This window comes from Melanerpes formicivorus, unplaced genomic scaffold (assembly GCF_026170545.1).
Source record: "Melanerpes formicivorus ecotype bairdi unplaced genomic scaffold, bMelFor1.0.p_v2 SCAF_119, whole genome shotgun sequence".
In the NCBI taxonomy this organism is placed as follows: Eukaryota; Metazoa; Chordata; class Aves; order Piciformes; family Picidae; genus Melanerpes; species Melanerpes formicivorus.
This window is the reverse complement of record NW_027142471.1, coordinates 183702-191455: the sequence shown is the minus strand read 5'-3', so window position 1 is coordinate 191455 and position 7754 is coordinate 183702. Positions and strand designations below refer to the sequence as shown.

The following is a 7754-nucleotide window of genomic DNA, read 5'->3' as shown; positions in this document are numbered from 1 at the left end:
CCAGTGATTGCTATCTTCTCAAAATAAAGCAGGTGAAAAAATGGGCATTTCAGTTACAAATATCTAATTTATTGCAATTAAATGGAAATAATTTCAATTAATTAAAAATGTCAATAATTTAATAAGAACAGATTAATAGAACACAAAGAGGGAAAAATCAACCAGGAAGAACAATAACACCAATGAAATAGTGTGGCAAGTGAGCACTGATCACAATGTCCTGTCCCACCCTGGGCAGACCAGCGTGGGAGACATTGTGGTTGGTGCCTGCAACAGGTCACTTACACAGAACACAAAGCTTTTATCTCCAGGATGCAAGAAGCCTGACATTTGCAGGGCCTGGTCTTCATGGAAGACTAAGATGATCTTGGAACAGGGTACAAGGAATCCAGGGGGATCACAAAAGTGTGGCAGTGGCCAGTGACGAGCAGTGTGAGCAATCTGGCAGTGTAGGCCTAGAGCCTGACATGGTGGTAGGCCGTGCTCAGCATAAGTGCAGAGCCAGCTAGCAGTGTAGCAAAACAGTGCTGTGCCTGCAGCATGTAACTAAAACAGGACGCTGGTAGCTATAAACACAGAAAGGTATCTTGGGACAACAGGACATGCACCTGCATCAACAAACCTTGCGTGTCGTTAGTACTTGGACCAATAATCTATAACAGTGCGATGTGTGGTCACTCATGGGGAACTGTAATGGTTTGAGCCTTAACTGAGAGTTAAAAGCTCAAATGGGAAAGGCTGAGAATCTCTTCCCCACTCCCCCCCCACCTCCTCCCTCCAAACAGGGAGAGGAGAAAAAAAAAAAAAACAAAAAAACAAAAAGGGGTAAGGAGCAAATCCACTAAGCAACAATCTGGAGTCAGCTTGGAAGTAGAGAGGCAAAGAATTTTTTTTTTCTTCAAATTATATATATATAACAATAACAGGGAAAAACAAGGTTCACAAGGGCAAGGAACAAGAATGGATGGGAGTGGGACAGAAAAAAAATAATACAAACCCAGTCTTTCTCTGAGGAGGTGCAGAGGCAGCAGGGAAAAGGATCAGGTCCGGCCACGTGGCTGAGGAGCAGGAGGGCAGCTGCAGTAGCTCTCATCCAGCAGAGGCAGGAGCCAAAAAGGAGATCCCACTGCTATGATGTCCTGCTTTTTTATACCCTAGCTGGGCAGGGAGGGGAAAGTGGAACAGACTCAGCTTTCCCAGGGGGGAAACGCCCTTCAGGGAGTGTAAAGTACCTGCAAGCCCTCCACCCTGCTTTCTTCTTTTGTTTTCAGAAAGAGGCGTTAACCCACCACAATCCACCCCTCTGTTCCACTTCTTCTCCCCTGCCACAGCCCCTTCATGTGATTTTGACACGTGGTATTTGAATCCTTGGTGCAAGTCTCTTGCTATCCCAGCTTGCTCTCTCCCAGGGCAGTCTCTCTCTCTGCTGATGGTCACTGTAGGTGGTGCTTGAACTGGGCAGGCATGTGGAGAAGAATCAGGAATCAGTCTGTCTTTGAAAGGGAAAGCAAAAAGTCAGGAACAGTCTGTTGCTGTAGGGACATCGGGAACAGTCCGTTGCTGTATGGACATAGGGAACAGTCCGTTGCTGTAGGGACATCAGGAACGGGTACAGGTGAGATGATGCTCTTTGGGTTGGTGTGCAGTGGGTACGTTGGGTCCTGGATGCTGGGCTGGTATTAAACTAGGATGGAGAAACTTAGAACAACTTATAACTATTCACATAATTACATTGATGAGTGTTGCCTCCTCTGAGTTCATCCTCTCTCAGCCAGAGTCACGTTCTGCTGTGGGATACACTGAATGTCCCCAGTTTCTAACATAACCCAGTACGTGTGACCAGGCCCCTCAGCCGAGACCACCCCTCGGGTTGGTTTGCCCCCACCAGCAGCAGGGAAAACCCACACTGACTTCCCCAGAAGGTTCTTCTCAGCAATCACAGGAATTCCATCTCCATCCACTGTTTGCAGCAGGTCGGACTGGGCAGGACCAGCTCGGTTCACAGATCCTCTGCTGTTCACTAACCAAGTGGCTTGAGCTAGGTGCTTTTCCCAGTTCCTGAAGGTTCCACCCCCCATGGCTTTTAGGGTGGTCTTTAGCAAGCCAGTGTAGCGCTCGACCTTCCCTGAAGCTGGTGCATGGTATGGGATGTGGTAAATCCACTCAATGCCATGTTCCTTTGCCCAGTCCCTTATGAGATGGTTCCTGAAGTGGGTTCCATTGTCTGATTCAATCCTCCCGGGGGTGCCGTGTCTCCACAGGATATGTCTCTCTAGGCCCAGGATGGTGTTGCGAGCAGTGGCATGAGGAACTGGATAGGTCTCCAGCCACCCTGTACTTGCCTCCACCATGGTCAGTACGTACTGCTTGCCACTGTGAGACCGAGGAAGGGTGATGTAGTCTATCTGCCAGGCCTCTCCATATTTATATTTTGACCATCTCCCCCCATACCACAGAGGCTTCATGCGCTTGGCCTGCTTGATGGCAGCACAGATGTCACACTCATGGATGACCTGTGAGATGGCCTCCATAGAGATGTCCACGGATCTGTCCCGAGCCCACCGGTATGTGGCATCTCTCCCTTGGTGGCCAGAAGTGTCATGGGCCCAGCGAGCTAAGAACAGCTCACCCTTGTGTTCCCAGTCCAAGTCTATTTGGAAGATCTTGGCAGCCAGGTCTGCTTGGTGGTTGTGCTTGTGCTCCTCTGTGGCTCTGCTCTTGGGGATGTGTGCAGCCATGTGCCGTACCTTGGTTGGCAACCTGTCCAGGCGGGCAGCGATGTCTTGCCACAGGTCAGCAGCCCAAACAGGCTTCCCTTTTCTCTGCCACCCGTTCCTCCTCCATTCCTTCAGCCACCCCCACAAGGCGTTGGCTACCATCCAGGAGTCAGTGTAGAGGTACAGCACTGGCCAGTTCTCTCGTTCTTCTATATCCAGGGCCAGCTGGACAGCTTTTACCTCTGCGTACTGACTGGATTCACCTTCTCCATCCCTTGCTTCTGCCACTTGCCTTGTTGGGCTCCAGACAGCTGCCTTCCATCTCCGCTTGCTTCCTACAAGCCGGCAGGACCCATCTGTAAATAGAGCATAGCCCATCTCCTTGTCAGGGAGATCGTTATATGGGGGTGCCTCCCCAGCACGGGTCACTGTCTGCTCTGGTGGCATTCCAAAGTCAGCACCCTCTGGCCAGTTGGTGATCACTTCCACTATGCCAGGGTGTTCGAAGTTCCCCATCCGAGCTCGCTGAGTTATCAGGGCCATCCACTTACTCCAGGTAGCATCTGTGGCATGATGTGGGGTTGAGCCTCTCCCTTTGAACATCCAGGTCAAGACTGGAAGTCTCGGAGCAAGAAATAGAGGTGACTCAGTCCCAATTACCTCAGAGGCAGCCCGGATGCCCTCATAGGCAGCTAGGATTTCCTTCTCTGTCGTGGTGTAGTTGGCCTCAGAGCCTTTGTACCCCTTACTCCAGAAACCTAGGGGCCTGCCCCTGATTTCACCAGGAGCCTTCTGCCACAAGCTCCATGTAGGACCATTCTCACCAGCCGCAGTGTACAGCACATTCTTGATCTCTGGCCCAGTTCGAACAGGTCCCAGAGCCATAGCATGGACCACCTCTCGTTTGATCTGGTCAAACGCCACCTGCTGCTCAGGTCCCCACACAAAATCATTTTTCTTCCTTGTTACATGGAAGAGAGGCTTCACAATTTGACTGTACCCGGGAATGTGCATTTTCCAGAAGCCCACAAGCCCCCAAAATGACTGTGTCTCTTTCTTGTTTGTGGGCTGCACCATAGTGGCTACCCTGTTCACCACCTCCTGAGGGATGTGGCGACGGCCATCCTGCCATTGAACACCCAGGAACTGGATCTCCCTGGCAGGCCCTTTCACCTTGCTTCTCTTGATGGCAAAACCAGCCTCCAGCAGGATGTCAATTATCCTCTTACCCTTCTGGTAAACTTCCTCTGCTGTCTCACCCCATACAATGATGTCATCGATGAACTGCAGATGCTCAGGAGCTCCACCTTTCTCCAAGGCAGTCTGGATCACCTCATGGCAGATGGTTGAGCTATGGACCCAGCCCTGAGATAACCGATTCCATTGATACTGTACTCTCCTCCAGGTGAAAGCAAACTGTGGCCGGCATTCTTCTGCAATGGGAATGGAGAAAAAGGCATTAGCAATGTCAATTGTGGCATACCACTTGGCCGCCTTCAATTCCAGCTCGTACTGGAGCTCCAGCATGTCCGGCACCGCAGCGCTGATCAGAGGAGTCACTTCATTCAGGCCACGGTAGTCCACAGTCAGTCTCCATTCCCCATTTGCCTTCCGCACTGGCCATATCGGGCTGTTGAAGGGGGAGTGAGCCTTGCTGATCACCCTCTGGCTCTCCAGTCGTCGAATCAGTTGGTGTATGGGGTGCAGAGAGTCTCTGTTGGTCCTGTATTGCCTGCGATGTACTATGCGAGAGGCAATAGGTAACTTCAAATCCTGCACCTTATGGCTGCCCACTACAGAGGGATCATCCGACAGCTCGGGCATGGTGGACAGCTGTTCTTTGCCTGCAGTCTCCACAGCTGCCACCCCAAACGCCCACTTGTGCCCCCTAGGGTCCTTGAAGCATCCCTCCTGCAGAAAGTCAATGCCAAGAATGCAAGGTGCATCTGGACCAGTCACTATGTCGTGCTTTCCCCATTCATTCCCGGTCAAGCTTATCTCAGCTTGCAGTACAGTCAAGTCTTGTGAGCCTCCTGTGACTCCTTGAATGCTTATGGACTCAGCCCCTTTGTACCCCAATGGTATCAGGGTGCATTGGGCCCCTGTGTCCACCAGAGCTCGGTACTTCAGGGCTTCTGAGGTGCCAGGCCATTTCACGTACACATCCCAGTATACTCTGTTATCCCTGGCCTCCACCTGGCTGGAGGTAGGGCACCTCTAATGCTGGTGGCAATGTCCACACTTGTCACATGGTCCTGTGTTACTAGGGGAAGGGTCTCTTGAGCGAGAGGGACCACTCCAGGAAACTGGGGCAGCTCTTCTCCTAGATGAGTTATCCCCGTGGTGCCCACCTTGCAGTTCCCACACTCTGTTCCAGAGGGCAGAGGTGGGTTGGCCATGCCAGGTGTCCATGTCCTCTCCATGGTCACAGAGGAACCTCCACAGAGACCCCCTTGACATTCCCCGATTGGCTTGGGGTGATCTCCTCGGGGAAGGTCGCCTGTTCCTGATTGCCGAAACCTGGACCCATTCTGAAGGAGAAGGGGAAAAGGAGGCATCGCTCCCCTTTTTCAGTTCAGACATGGAGGTCTTGATCTCTTTGACAATGTCTTTAGCCATAGTTTCTATGGCTGAGATCAGGGGTTTCTGATTTACGCTGTCCTCATATTCCCTTAAATCATTGGCAAACTCACAGACAGTTTTAGGACTTCCATCCTGTCCAGTCAAGAGTATCCCTCCTAATGTGTGAGCATATTTCTGAGGAGCACCCTGGGTGAGTTTCTTTACGAAGGGCCGTCTCATGGGCACCTCATCTGGGTCCAAAGGGAGCTGGCCATCCCCATAAATTATTTCCATCACGGCCATCTGCCTCAGATACCGAATGCCCTGTTCCATAGTTGTCCATCTAACTGGGGCCCAGGGCAGGTCATCTCTTGAGCGGTACCGGCTCTTGACGGCGTTCAGAATCCGGGCCCAGAGAGTGTGTATTCCATCAAGTTTGGCTAACTCTTTGTCCAGACCAGCATCACGAGTCAGGGAGCCTAAAAGCTTTGCCTCCTTCTTATCCAAGTCCACTGTGTCCACCCCCTCGTCCCAACATCTCAGGGCCCAGCTTAGTATTGGCTCACCCTCTTTCTTGGCGTAGTCCAGATGAGTTTGCCTTAGTTCCTTTCTGGGCAGCGATGTAACAGTTATGTCCTGGTCTGAATCATCTTCATCCACCGCTGGGTTCTGTGAGGTGCTGGGGCCTGCTGAGGTTCCTTCCTCACCATCTGTGCTTGGCGATGATTTTTGATTTCTTTTCCTGCGTGTGGTGACCAGTGCTAGAGAGACTGCATTGGCAGGAGCATCAGGGGTCAACTGTGGAACTGCTGGTGGTGGTGCAAACCCTTGTGCCTGGGGCTCAGGCTGAGAGCTGGCACAGTCATTACAACCCGACCCCTCCCTCTTTGTGTCTACAGAGTGCTTACAATGCCCACAGCAGACACGCCCCCAGTCATTAAAGAGCACAAAGGAGTGTGTTATCACCCTCCAAACAGCTCTTAATGGGTTAGCTAGTCCTCCACCCAACACGGTCCCAGCAAATGCCACTATAAGGATTACATTTAGGCATATGGAGCATATTGCAACGTAGAGCAATTTTCCATCACAGGCACTTTTATCTACACCATTGGTTTCATAACTTGCTTCAGGAAAGTTTCCTATGTTAGAAAAGTTACCACTGACAGTGAAATTCAATTAATTCAAGAGATACATGCCTAACTTAATTGGTAAAGTTTTTATCCACTTGATCAGCATCTCTATCGTTAACCACACCAAGTGGTAAGTTATTAATTTGTAGATGTGCGTCCAAAAGATCCAGCCCAAAGCCCATGCAAAGGCTTGGACCATCAGGTTCTTTAAAATTGCCATTTCTGCTTCTAGCTCCTTTTTCAGAAAAAAAGTATTGCTTTCCCAATACAAGATTAATTTCCAAGCCCCACGTTGGGCGCCAAAAATTGTAATGGTTTGAGCCTTAGCTGAGAGTTAAAAGCTCAAATGGGAAAGGCTGAGAATCTCTTCCCCACTCCCCCCCCCCCCCTCCCTCCAAACAGGGAGAGGAGAAAAAAAAAAAAAAGAAAAGGGGTAAGGAGCAAATCCACTAAGCAACAATCTGGAGTCAGCTTGGAAGTAGAGAGGCAAATAATTTTTTTTTTCTTCAAATTATATATATATAACAATAACAGGGAAAAACAAGGTTCACAAGGGCAAGGAACAAGAATGAATGAGAGTGGGACAGAAAAAAAATAATACAAACCCAGTCTTTCTCTGAGGAGGTGCAGAGGCAGCAGGGAAAAGGATCAGGTCCGGCCACGTGGCTGAGGAGCAGGAGGGCAGCTGCAGTAGCTCTCATCCAGCAGAGGCAGGAGCCAAAAAGGAGATCCCACTGCTATGATGTCCTGCTTTTTTATACCCTAGCTGGGCAGGGAGGGGAAAGTGGAACAGACTCAGCTTTCCCAGGGGGGAAACGCCCTTCAGGGAGTGTAAAGTACCCGCAAGCCCTCCACCCTGCTTTCTTCTTTTGTTTTCAGAAAGAGGCGTTAACCCACCACAGGAACCAGTGGAGCTATGCCAACGATGCTCTCCGAGTTTATATAAGTTGTAGAAGTTCCCTTGCTACGCACTTCTGCCTTCCCTTTCCCTTCTTCTTCTATGCTTTACTTTACTGTGCCTTAGGCCTGCAATACTGGAACATTAAAGGAACAATACTCAATGATATTGGTCAGCTGTATTAACTCCAATCTCTGTCCCATTACAAAAGTGTTCAAGAAGCTGGACTGCTGGGCCACATACTTACCAAAAACCACAGGGAGATTGGAGATCTTGAGGTCAGGGGCAGCCTTGACTAAACAATGAGATAGTGGAGTTCAGAGCCTGAGTGAAGAGAACAAAGCAAACAGTAAAATCATAATCCTGGTCTTTAGGAGCGCAGAATTTGCCTGTTTAGGGACTGGCTTGGAAGAATCCACTGGGAGACCATTCTGGAGAAAAGAGAGG

At 50.2% G+C, this 7754-nt stretch overlaps 1 long non-coding RNA gene across 1 annotated transcript; it reads right to left on the bottom strand.

Moving 5' to 3' along the window:
• Positions 1–828: 828 nt before the first annotated feature.
• On the bottom strand, positions 829–7754 carry LOC137456261 (uncharacterized). Its single transcript, XR_010991000.1, has 3 exons — positions 7555–7754; positions 7015–7175; positions 829–1493 (listed from the first exon to the last, which is right to left on the bottom strand). It is a non-coding gene; the product is annotated as an uncharacterized lncRNA (long non-coding RNA).